The sequence below is a fragment of the Tinamus guttatus genome, unplaced genomic scaffold (genome assembly GCF_059628265.1).
Source record: "Tinamus guttatus ecotype Peru unplaced genomic scaffold, ASM5962826v1 Tinamus_guttatus_pri_ptg000156l, whole genome shotgun sequence".
NCBI lineage: Eukaryota > Metazoa > Chordata > Aves > Tinamiformes > Tinamidae > Tinamus > Tinamus guttatus.
In genome coordinates this window covers 549,726-563,385 of record NW_028288690.1, presented here as the reverse complement: position 1 = coordinate 563,385, position 13,660 = coordinate 549,726, and the positions used below count along the sequence as shown (strand labels likewise).

Here is a 13,660-nt window from a genome sequence, read left to right as displayed (position 1 = left end):
CTTCAGAACTCACTTGACTCCCCACCAGCTGGATTCTATTATTTGATTAAAAATGCTGTTGTGCCAGCTGCCATACAGCACGTTTCACTACTCCAATTCCTGGTGGAATTAAATTCATATTAAAAATGTAGTCTAGCATGAATCAGCCTCTTGTCAATATTAATGCATACCTGGAAAATAGAAGCACTAAAAAAATGAACCCAATCCTCTCAGAACTGGCTACCTCAGCCTCTGATGAAGAAGGTGATAAGGCTTAACGGCCAAACATTCGAATTCCACATATTATAAGATTTCGTAAGGAAATGTCCTAATTACACCCCCAGGTTCATTTTTAATAGTAGTTCCTCATGTCATAAAAACAAACCAATCTGCTCTTCCAGTAGAGCCAACCCTGAAGTAAAAAATGCTTGCTGAGTTTTAAGAATTAAAACTCTTGTATCTTGCTGATATGGCAAAACATTTATTAGTGGTGGGTAATTATTAAGGGATGAGCCCAGAGCAAAAAATAATTTATAATTCAAGTCTATTATTGCTAATTTACTTAGAATGGGAGAGTGTGTCGGGCAAAAAGCCCATTTAATTCAAAGGAGAATTTCTGCCCAATGTGGACTGCAGGAAGAGATGCCAAGAGGAGATGTCGTGAATATGCATCCAAAAGGCTGCTCACCTTCTCTCAGCAAATATTGAAAGCCTTAAAACAAATGTTTGCAAAAGCATGCTTAAAAACCCTCTAAATAACTGATAGTATTTTGATAGGTCTGATTCTTTCCCATTCTCTTTTTCAGTTGCCTCAGAACAAGATATCGTCTACATGTTCTTGCATCCACCAGGAGCTCTGAAGCAAGTTTCAATGAGATGTTTGCAGATTTCTTTGTCTCTGGATGGCAAAGCAAGGACAGCAATGAAATCATGAAGTATGTTAAAAAGCTGAGATGGGTTCAGAGAAGATATAATCATTTTAATATTCAAACAAAAGTAAACACAAAGGTAATGTTGAAAGTCCAAACCCACATTCATTCCTGATACCAAGGCAGACAGCACTACCTTCCTTAGGAAAAACAGGGAAGTAATACTTGAAATTTTCATTGTTTAAACTGACTAACAATAGTTGATGTAAACACAAAGTAGGAGTCAAATTAAGCTATATATAAAATACCTGGAAAGTGCATCTGGAAAGTTTGAGTCACAGAAGTGACTATATAACTGAAGGCTCAGGTTACTAAGTGAGACGCTACCATTTCACTGTGATTCAAGAGCTAAGTCCAGGCAAGAGTGGCTCAGTGCTCATACTACAGAAAATATCCTCATAATTGGCAACTTTGTGGACAGTCTCCACAGACAGCCAAGGCCCTGAAGGTTCAGTCCTGAAGATGTCCCTCAGGCACTGAACTCCTGCTGACTCCAGACGTGGATGTCCTGTTGGGACTCTCCGGAGAAAAATAAACTGACTTTGCTGCATCTTGGAGAGCTCCCTTTCAAAGACAGTTGAATTCATTTTGGAAATGCCTCAGCTAAGGCTTTGAAATTGGTGGTATTAAATTATTTTTGTTTCTAGATTCCCTGTATGTATGTATCTATTGAAGTTCTTGCTCAGTGAAATCACAGAATCACAAAATGGTTGAGGTTGGAAGGGACCTCTAGAGATCATCTAGTCCAACCCCCCTGCTCCAGCAGGGACACCTAGAGCACATGGTACAGGGTGGCATCCAGGCGGGTTTCGAAGATCTCCAGAGAAGGAGACTGCACAGTCTCTCTGGGCAGCCTGTCACAGTGCTCTGTCACCCAAGGTGCTGTCTGGGTCTACCTCACTGCAGAGCAAGGCCAGGGCACCCAAGGAGATGGGCCAGCAGCTCTGCCCCAGCACTACGTCCCTGCTCTGCCTGCCCCAAGCTCGCTCGGCAGGCTTGCTCCCGGCGCGGGGAGCACTGGCGGCTTCCCGCACGGAAATACCTTATTCCGCATAAAAACTGCACTTTGCGCATTTTGACTTTGCATGGAATTACTTCTTTCCAACCAGTACAAAGTGTTTTAGTGTAGCCCCCATGTGCATTTGTTAAAGCACCAATTAGAAATGCACTATGCATGCCCATACAGAGAAATACCCCGTGAAATCCAGAAAACATGCACATATGATAAACAGCTGCCATGCAATAAATATTTTTTTGTACTTTTTCTTCTACTCACAAACTTTTCTGAAAACAAGCCCAATCCACCACCATCTTTAAATGAGTCAACATCTTACAAACACATCCTCATTTTCTGGCCTGCGAAACGGAGATCTGCTCGGCATCAAACACGCAAAGTATGTTCAGGCCTGAAACAGTACCTGCTTTATGTAGAGAACAACGACACATTTTGTGATGAGGATTTACACCACGGAAAAGGAAGCTTCCTGTTTCTCATCAGTACATGCTACTTTTCTCAGAAGTTTCAGAGACAAGTGGCATTTAAAATTATGACATTCCCATGAACCAAAAAGCCATATTTTCGCCTTGGTATGGTTTCTCAAAGGGAACACACATAGTTGCCAAAAGAAGTATTAAAAAATAGATTCAATAACAATCACAATATTGCTATAGCCCTAGTGGTGGCTAAAACTTTATCCCACTCGAAACTGGTATGGATTGTGTGTGGGCCCCACATTTCAATAAAAGGAAGCAAATGCTTTTTACAGCACTCAAGAGAGTTTTTATACGTGATTTATAAGATATGTTATTTTAAGGTCCATTGCCCCTCAATAAATATTTGTTGACTAAATGTCTGTTACTCCAATTAAGGCAGTCTTTATGAAGTAGTAGAAAATACTGAAGTCTAACTTAAAATTTAAGAAAACTACGGAGTACTTAAAGTATTTTATATAACACTTATTTTTCAGTAATACTGGTTTAAAAATCCTGCATTCTCATTACAGGTGCAAAATCTTATAAATGTGTAATGGATGTGTCAAAAAAATACAACAAATATTTACAAAAGACACAAAATGGATGTATGCACATTCACTCTGTAATGGCTATGAGCAAAGCGGCTAGCAGGATAGGGGCACAGAAAAAGCCTAAGGACAAATAAATGTTTTAATCCACTCTAAAATATTAATTGCCCTGAAACTCTGGGGTCCCACTTCGCCGGTCCTTGTGGCCAGGCACTCGACCTCCCAGCAAATGGCGTAACCTGGGAGGCCAGAAGCGAACAGGGCAGGTGAGCTGAGGAGCAGACAGGAAGGTTATGACCAAATTGCCAATGGCCACGTTGGTGACAGATTCAGTTCTCCTCCCTGGCAAAGAGTTCCTACATGTATTCAGGCAAACACTTAACATTTAACACTACAGAAAGCTACAAGCCCTTAGAAGAATAACCAAAATTCCTGTTCAGACATCCAGAATTAATAGCAATGTATTAAGGACATTCTCCTATGCCTTCATTTTGCACCCGTGCCATATGATAACAACATTCATTTTCCTCATGTTGCACTGCTAAAGTGAGTCTATGAAACCTGTGAGGCTCTGAGCCCTCACGGCTATTAGCTACTTATATTACGGAAGCATCCAGGAAATCTTGTTATGGGCCAGGCCACAAGCAAGCTGGAGGCTGTGCACAGGAGAACCAAAATGTGGCTGTCAGTCACACTTAGACCTAAAATAAAAGCCAATAAATGGACATGGATGACAGACAAGGAAGCAGAAGAAATCAAAGCGAAAGCATGAGTAAACACAAGAGGCACATCAGTAACATTTCTTGTTTTATCCTTACCTTTTTTTTTTTTTTCTCTCCTCCTTTCCTTTTTTTCTTCTTCCACAGGAGAGAGGGCAAGGGGCCAGTGCAGGCCTGGGGTGCTCCCTGCACGCAGGGGAGCAGCCATGTAGGCCAAGGAGAGCTCAACTGCTCTCCAGGCTCCTCTGCCCACAGGACCAGACTCAAATGGTGTCCCTGCTTGAGCCAGGGGGTTGGACTAGATGATCTCTAGAGGTCCCTTCCAACCTTAACTATTCTGTGATTCTGTGAAATGGAGACATTGCATCCACACATAAATGACTAAATGTCCATGTTTCCCTCCCAGGGTGAATCACACTCGAAATTGGGTATGTCAACGGGCACATCCTTTCAGCCAACAGCATCCTATGAGGACCTTATAAATTAATTTTTTCTTGTAATAAAGTAAGCTTCCAAAAGAGGTTAAATGGACCAAAAGGCGTTAGATGGATCTACCTGTCTCCACTGCTAGACCCTTTTTTGCAGGAGTGTCCTGAAGAGCACTCCAGAGTGGTAAGTCGGAAAATGCATGCGCTCAGGTTTTAGCGCTTTACCTGCATTTGTGTATTACTCCGCTGTCAAAAGCAAAGAGTTATGTTGTTATCAACAGTAATGACTGAACTAAATTAGGGTTTAGAAAGGAAGATGGATGCAGTTCAGTTTTCAATGAACAAATCTTACTAATTGACTGGCTATCAGCTATCCAAATAGATTAAATGGATTTGTGTTATGTGCCTAGTTTAGCACTTTGGAAAACTGACATTTAAAGTTGCTACTTAGCATTCAGACACTAACACTATGCAGTAAATTTGTTATTTAAAAACCATTTCTTTAAAATTCATGGTAATTCTTGTGAGTTAACAGTAGCATTTAAAAGCATCAGCAAGCAAAAATCAAAATGCATGCATTTCTGAGGGGCAAAATATTTTTGTGACTTCGGATTTTCATCAGAGAGCAACTGCAAGAAATGTTCCCAGTGAAACACATGCAAGAAACATGTCATTTTTGTTATACTTCCTCCAGATCACGTCAAATGAGATCGGATTTCAAATCCAGCAAAAACATAGTCATACAAAAATATTGTAGCTTTTTCCCAACATTGTCTTTGTATGTCAAACTGCTAAATATGAAAGTTCTTTCATTTGATTTTCTAAAATATACCAGTGAGGAATAATATTTTTCTCTTGCTTTTTAAAGCCAGGCCACTTGCTGCAGAACAACCCTGCATGCTTCAGGCACTCTCACATATTCTGGATGGACAGAGATTATGCTGTCCCAGTTGAGTGATTTAAAATTGCATTTATTGTGATGCTTCGTGATTGAAGAGGTCAAAGCCTCCCCTGAGGAAAGCAACTAAAAGGTGTTCTGCATACCAATTTAAGAAACACATGCTAATTTCTTAGCTTCACGACATTAATGTTTTTCTTGGTTTCATTGTAAATAAGCATTACTGTTTATTAACTAAGAGGAAGACAGTAACTTGGAGGTCCACAGAGCAGAAATGAATTCATATCTTACATTTCCCTTCCCCCACCAGGCATTCAAAGCAAATTTCGAACCCCTGCTCTATATATCAAAGAATTTCCAGGTTCAAAGTCAAGTACTAGAAAGCCAAGAAATGCCAGCATAAACTCAGTTCATCACCCTTGTGCTTATATATTAAGATGCTATACTTAATTACCTGATCATGTGCTATTTTTTCCACTATATTACCTGTCTTAAATAAAATCGTAACAAGCTCCACAATGGCCTGCTTTGGCAAGATATTGAGAGGTTTATCTCCACTTAAATATATTACTTCAGTAATTAAAGTTACACATTCGCTTATCTAGGAGACTAAATAAATATTTTCCTAATAACAACTGTAGATTCAATTTTTATTTTTGTTTTCAAATTAAAAAAAAATGATCTTTCATCAGCAAATACTGCTCAATACTATGCAGAGATCCAATTTGGGACAACCAAAATCAGAACAAATCTCTTTTGCCTATCAAAATAATTAGCTTATCAATATACTGATAAGCTAACAATATATATGCTATAAAACATGTATGTTATAAAACATATGTTTGAATGTACCAACTATTTATTATTTTAATATGCTATTAAAACTTAGCCTAATAGTCAGCTAGAATTAATGATTATGAATCACATGCATTTTAGGGTGTCTGGGTTTCTGAACAACGCTTGGCTTTTAAAACTTTATGAAGAAAAATATCCTTCCTTGAAAGAAATGCATATATGAATGTGTGGATTAGGACAGCAGCAGGACTGCTGTGCAAGTTAGGGAATGCCTGAGTTTGGATATCTGCCTTCTCTGCCCAATTCCACCTTGGCTTGGATAATTGGAATAAAGATGAATAAAAATTTAGGCCTGCAGTTTTAATAGCATCTACTTGTTATTTAAATGTCTTTTTTTCCCACAGTGAACGATGGCAAGAATGTGTGCTCAGAATTAAGAGACTCCTCTTTAGCATCAACACATTGATTTCTTGGGGTCCTTGCAAAGCTTTTCACATTGTTTCTGGACTACAGATATACACCCCTGTAACTGCCTGTCAGACATCATTCCTGCTTTATGAATAAATAATATGATGCCCAGGGGAAATGCTGGTCTAAGACAAAAATCAATATGTGTCTAGCACGTGCTAGGCAGTATTTCAGCTGAAGTCTGCCTGAAATATATGGAGTAATTTTAATAACAAAACAAATGCTCTAAACAGAGCTTAAAGGAGGGTTATTAGGAAAGCACTACCACTATTTCACTGTATGTCTTATTTGAAAGAATATTTTCCTTTTAAAATGTGAATAGATATTCTGATTGCAAAGTGTTCAGCAATTACTTATCTACAAATTTCTAATATTCATGTTACAGTGATATGGAAGCAACCAATCTCTCACACTGCTCTTCTCGGAGTAGTTTTGGTGCACATCTGTGTAATAAGCTGTCTGTTATTACAACCGACTTAATTTTTATTTTAAAAAAATCTTCTCCCAAAATTGCCTTTTTTCAGTGGAGGGCCCAGGATCAAAAGTGAAACAAAAGCAGGGTAAATTAATCATTCATGCAGCTCTGTAATCGCCTTAGTCATTCTTGCAACATAAGCCTATTTTCCACAGTCAACACAGTTTGCGTTTTTGACATTCATGGCAGTAAGCCTCCAAATGCAGATCCATCATTGGAATATTTGAACCTCTCTACTTTTTCAGAACAGGTCAAAATAAAATGACCTTAGCTTCTGTTGCAATGCGGTTCTTTAATTCTTTTACACTACAACTGACAAGGATTGATTTTGATTTAAGTGGTTTTGATTGCACTTAAAAAAAGAAAAAAAGAGTATCAGTAGGAATCGTTACTCTGTTATTTCTCTGCATCTTACCAAGCATGCACGTGCACGCAATATGTCTCTGAGCAAATTCGAGCTTAGCTCCTGCCTTTCCTACATTCTACCTACAGATATGCTCTCCAGTACCAGAAAAGCTTAAGCCACCAGTGTTTCACATAAGTTTGGTCTGCTGCTCATGAAGGGGCCACAGCTCCATGTAGAAGTGAGGGTGATAGGGCACTGGAACAGGGTGCCCAGAGACATTGAAGAATCTCCTTCTCTGGAGATCTTCCAAACCCACCTGGACGCCACCCTGTGCCACGTGCTCTAGGTGACCCTGCGTGTGCAGGGGGGTTGGACTAGGTGATCTCTAGAGGTCCCTTCCAACCCTAAGCATTCTGTGATTCTGTGAAAAGTCTCGTGTTCAGCCCCTGTGAGAATCTGAGCCAAAGTACCTCAAATATGGCCTTATCTTCACAAAAACTTCTCCTTCTGATTGTGTTTCTCACAACCAGTGGGTAGATCTCAAGCTTGAGGCATGTGAAGACACGGTTGCAGTATTTTGTGAAATGGCACCAAATCTCTGGAGTATGAGAAGTTCTCAGCATGGAACTTCGGAGCAAGGTAACTCAAAGCAGCAAAGAAGAAAATAAGTTAGTAAAGTCCAGAAGGAGACACATGAATGGTCCCTGCAATCACCAGTTCTGAATCACCTGTGCCCAACCCTGGGATCGCACGGTCAGTATCTCTTGCAGAGAGTTTTAATTTAGTCCTTATGCTGATAATTTGAGTGCAGCTCCTCACCTGGCAAGCATGCTGATCAGGAGACTCCTCCAGCTACATTCAACATAACGAAAATCACATTTTTATGTATTTATAGCTCCTAAAGACTTAGAAGCTTGCAGCTGAATGCCCTTGCCCGGGGTGGTTAGCACTGAACAAGAAGTGGCCATCTGGAAGTGAAAGAAAGCAGAGGGGAATTCTGATGACTTGGGCTAAGAAACCTATAGATATGCCAAAGCTACATCTGATGAGGAAGAGGATGTTTTGTGGCTTATGTCAGAAGGCAGCACAGTGGAGCCCATTAGCATCAGCACAGATGTAGCTGACCTACTAACTGGAGGAAAGCAAAATGCTGAAAACCAGGAGCGATGGGTTGGCAGAAAAACAAGCCAAAAGGAGAAAACCTTTTATAAATAATAAAGATAAACCACTAAAACACTGGAAATGGTGGTAAACTTATTTGCATGTTATTAGGGAAACAGGATGAAAATGGAAAGCAGAGCAGCTATTCCTGAGTTACTTCACAGAAGAGCCCTGAGCTTTGAGCACCCAACCAGCAGGCCTCACAGTGTCTGTTCATCTCTCCTCACTGCCCTTTGGTGGCCAGCACAACCCTGCTGCTGGTGGCTCTTGTCCAGGAGAAGGCCTCTCTTTAGCAGGACTCTCTGGCTTGCACCTCACTACCTGTCTGCCATCTTGTCCTTCACACATATGCCTCGTGCATCTGTCACGACAGCTTTAGGTAAGCAAACCCAATGCAGAGAGACAAAGACTGGCAAACCACTGTGAAAGAGAGCAGTTTCCACGCTGCACGTCAAACCAGACCTTCATGTTCTGCATAGTTTCAGAGGTATTTAGAGGCCCTGCCCTGTGAAACTTTGCTATTTACTCACCTAGGAGGTTCCTCTTCCTCTGCCCTGCTCCTCACCCCCTACACGCCCCTTACCCCAGCACATATAATCACAAGAAACTGCTGTCCTTCTTGCAACACGATTGCACATCACATATTTCTGTCAACCCTCAGATGAAACACTTGACCTGAAGCTTTCCAGTGCACAAGAGCCTTTTCTCTTCTAAGAGGAAACAGCATCATTTTGGTGATAGCTGCAGTCTAATCAGGACTCATGATCAGCAGATTTGTACTCAGATTCTAGCTAATCTCAAGAAAGAATAACGAGGTCACACAAGGCAAATGCAGCTCAGCACAGCAGAACCCTGCAATGAGCTGTGAGGCATCACACCACCCGCTCACTTGTGGTTTATGTCACGGAGTACGAGATAAATAGCATGAACATAAGCAGCACATTAAAACAAAACAAAAAAGCGGTTTAAATTTTAGGACGCAGTTGTCTGTCACTTCTGGCAACTCTAGAAGAAAAAGTACATTTCCTGTTTCGGGGTTAAAAGCTGTAGATGGTGCAATTATTTACCATTAACTATGCCACGGAAAAAGGTTATCTCTTCTCATGAATAAGTATACAGGTTTCTGAAGTCTTTAGTGTCTCCCAGAAATGATGGGAAAACTGTTGTTTTCCAGCACAGCAATTTTAGCAGTACAGTGAATCGAAGTTCAGAAAGTATCCCAGAGAGGCACCTGAAAAACCCTAAATTCAAGATCCTAACTTACTTGATTCTATCAAGGAAATACTAAACTATACTCTTAGAAATCCTCTTGTGTATAATATATAATATGTGAAAATTGTTGCCAGATGTCCCTCTACCTTTCCTTTCTGTTTTGGACTTCACGTTAAGACAGCATAATCAGACAATCAAATATAGGATGTACAGCAAGGGTATAGCTTTGATGTTTGGTTATGCACAGTTTTACAGACATCTAATATCTGATGCATACTGCCAGAAATATTTGTATACTGTTTTAAATAAATAATTATGCTTCCTAAAACTGACCACAGCTGTAATTGAAGACTTGAGAGGACGGGGGAAAAAAAAAAAAGGAAAATTTCAAGTGGAACTTAGATGTAGTCATGTAGTTAGGTACCTGTAATGAACCCTCCCCCATGACCTCAACCTTGTTGCAAGAGCCACACTAATCTGGGTGGGGAAACTCCTCAGCTAAATACCCGGAAACTGCGGTGTCTCGAGATGTGATTTTACATAAAGAAATCCTAGCAGCATAACTAGTTTAAACCTCCACCCTCTTCCGCCAACCTCTGTTCTCACTAGCCACACTTGTCTCCCCTCCCACCGCCAGCCAGAAGTTACTTCTTTCAGTCACTCTCTAAATCACATCCGTCCAGTGACCCCAATTTTGCCTTTTTTTAGTAAACACACTCAAAAATCCTACATTGCCGGGGGTAGACTTTGACATTACTGCTCCAGCAGCAAAGCTGGTTGAAAGGATCCTGTCTTCACCTCTCAGCCTTACTTGAGGCAAAACAGCTGTTTCTGGGGTTGTGCTATATTTGGGATCAGAGAAGTAAATCCAGATTTTCAAAAGACACTAGAACACTAACTAAACAACCTTTTCTTCTTTTTTTTTTTGGGGGGGGGGAGGGGGGGGGCAGGGGGATGGACTATATATATTTTTTGCACCTTAAAGAGATAACTACATTTTTGAATAGGAAGGAAAAATCACTGGACCTGTGCATAGCTGTGCTCAGAAGATACTCTTTTTCTAATGCTAACACATAGCTTTAGACAGAGCAACAGACAACTGTCCACTCCTCCTGATTCTTGTGTGCAAGAGTTCAGGGTACCTAGGTCCCTTAGAGTGCTTGGCAGAATCATCAACCCATTTTTATTGCCAAAGAATTTCCAAAATGATGATGCATTCAACAGGAAAGGGAAAAAAAATCCCTCACACCTTTTGGAGACATTTCATTTCCAAATCAGAATATGGCAAGCTCACTAATTTACACTTTCATTTTAAAGGCAATTACTACCAAGAAGGAATATGTTCCATGAATTACAGATCCATTATATTTATATACTTCTCATGGGCTCAACATCTTAGGATTGAGGCATTGCTGTACTAAGTACTAGTAACAAAAAAGCTTATGCAGAGAGGGATCAGGAGTATATTCACACAAACTCAACCAACCAGTCACAGTAGCTTACGAGGAACCCAATCAGACAAGTTGTGGTAACTGAGTACATTATGATACATGTGCTCTCAGCTTTTGCAAAATCAAAATTAAGCCCGTTAGCTTGTCTGAACAAACGTATTTTCTCTGAGGAAAAACTAAGAACATGAACAAGGTCAGTTATGATTAGGTGGTTATCTTGAAAGTTGATCACTTGTGGTCTTATCAACATCCTCTAAGTAAAGAACATGTGTTTGGTATGCATTAGAAAAGCATGGATTCCCCAGAAAATTTCAAGGCTATTACTGTGCTTAAAAGAAACTTTAAATCTTCCCAGTATTTCTCAAATAAACCACTGATTAAATATATTACCTACAGCCAAATAAACTACACAAATCAACACCTCCTACTGAGAAAGAACCAACTCCCCATTCCTTACCAGTTTGCTCTAACAGACCTACTTGAAAAAAATCTCTTTGCAAACATGAGAAATCTCTCTGCTGACCAGCTGGTGAAGCCAAAGTAGGAACACCAGTATTCACAAACACAGTTCACTAGCTTAAGGACGACACACCAACACCAAGAAAAGCTCCTATCATGTTGAAAAGGGTAACTCCAGCACTAGGCATAAGCCTGCAGGTCACCAAGCTGCACTCTGCCATTGGGGGTCCTCAAAATAAAAGGGCCCCCCCTTTTTCAGAATTTAATTCAGTTCCAAAAAAAAAAAAAAAAAAAGAGCAAATGAATACAAAGCTGAGAAGACCACACTCTTTAGATCAATTCCTTTCCTTGCAATTATGAAGAACCAGAGACAGAGCTTTAGCTTTCAGCCCACTAGCCACTAGACTTATGTTTTGTGCTGGTACCATATGATCACTTACCAGAAATAGCCATACAACAAGGGCTGGGATACATGACTGTGGCATTTGAAAAATTACCATCTGCTAGCTGTTGGGAGGTGTTAATTATCTTAATGGCAACCCAATATAAACCTGATGCTGCTCAAACCTTTGCTCAGATCTAATCACAACTCCAGCAAATGAATGAAAGCAGTACCAGCTTCATACACCCTACATATTAAAGACTGGATCTTGCAGTCTGCATGTGAAGGTCTCAGACATGCTCTGCAGCCTACATGCCTGGGCTAGCTTCCTAACCCCCCTATTCTGCTGTGGTGCTTCCACAGGGCAAAGGACAGCTTTGTCCTTCCAACATGAGCCCCTGCTTGCCTATTTTATTACATATTTTTTGTCTGCGTACATGGAAACCATTTTTGCTATGTGTTCAGAACAGGCTTTAAAATGAGCAAATACAAACAGGCTTTAAAATGAGCAAATACAGTCTACAGGCATGTGGACTCTCCAGCAAGCCTAAGACAAGAGCTAGCTTTATGAGCATGGCAAAGTAAGAAAAGATGACAAATTCAGATGAGGCACTCGCTGGTCTCCTCTACCAAGCAGATCTATTTATATTTATACACACACACTTCCGTCTTACAGAAGCTGTTGCTTACAGCTTCATGATCTGTGATCCACAGTGTAAAATCCTCATGTAATATTGCCCCCCAGTTCAATTGCTCAAAACTGGCGCCTTCATAAATTGCAAGTGTCTTCATACAATGGAAGTAAAGCCAAGCTGACCACCAGAGGAAACAAAAAGCACTCTCATAAATACTTACCTTACAGTCTCTGTAGAGCTTGATGCTCAAGTGAATTGTAGTATTGACAAATGTTTCCTCCTAGCTGAAAAAAGAGAGAAAAAAAATTCTGAGCACGAGTTCAATTATGCTGCACTAAGAGAACTCTAACAGGCAAGATACATTGCCTCCTGCTTCTTCAAATTTAAACTCAGATGCAGAGTAAGAGTATTTCTAAAAAGAAAAACTTTTCATTTTGTTTATTTAAAACCTCTTAGGTTAATTAATATAGTTTTTACTCTCTTTTACCATCTTTGATCTTCTGATCTACTATCTGCTGGCTTTCACAGATCTGATAAAGAGAACAGCCTGACAAATTTGAGATTTTTATTCTTTCACAGGTATAATGTGCTCAGCGGTACGAATTTCAGAGATCGGATTAGAGGTTCCTATAGGTGAAGTTAGGGTAGTTTATAGCTATGCAGTTGCAGTGTCTGCCTGGAGACTGAGCAAGCATTTCTTGTTTCTTTTGCATATAAATTAATCGTTGCTTGGTAATTCTAGGTTCAGTATCTAAAGAAACAGAATCCAAATCAGTCAGGAGAGATTTACTAGGAACACAGAGAGCTAAAGAGGCTGCAAACTTTCCACTAGCACCAGTTTTGCAGCGCATACTTTCAGCTATGGGATAACGGAGTGGCCATCTGGTTGCAATCAGCTCTGCCATGCCTCCATAATAAAAATGTCAGACATCTCAGCCTCATTTCCTTTCCGTGGCCTACATGATAAAATTAACTAACTTGGTTTGCAAATTGACTTAGTTAGAAGAAAGTCCTTTCCTCTCCCTGAATGTTTATACCAGCTTAAGGAGGTTTTACACCTTTAGCTTTGTTGACTTGTTACAGTAATTTAAGAGGAGCTTAAACAAAAGTTAGAGCAGCAGGTGATTACATGGATTTATTTAGATCACTTCCCAAACTAATTTAGTTAAAAATACAATCCAGCCTTTCAAATAAGCAAGGCTAACAAGGAGAATTACAAGAGATAGCTATTGCCGAAGTAAGAAGAAAAAGATATAAAATGCATTAGTTGTGAAGGGATGTGCCATTTCTTCTCCACCATCA

At 40.1% G+C, this 13,660-nt stretch overlaps 1 protein-coding gene across 1 annotated transcript in view; it reads right to left on the bottom strand.

Moving 5' to 3' along the window:
- The window catches only part of PAG1 (phosphoprotein membrane anchor with glycosphingolipid microdomains 1), a 94,942-nt gene that overhangs the window by 62,058 nt on the left and 19,224 nt on the right, over positions 1–13,660 (bottom strand). Inside the window, exon 2 of the mRNA XM_088522739.1 lies at positions 12,579–12,642. The gene's annotated coding sequence lies outside the window, so the exon portion shown is untranslated. The remainder of the gene's footprint in view (positions 1–12,578; positions 12,643–13,660) is intronic.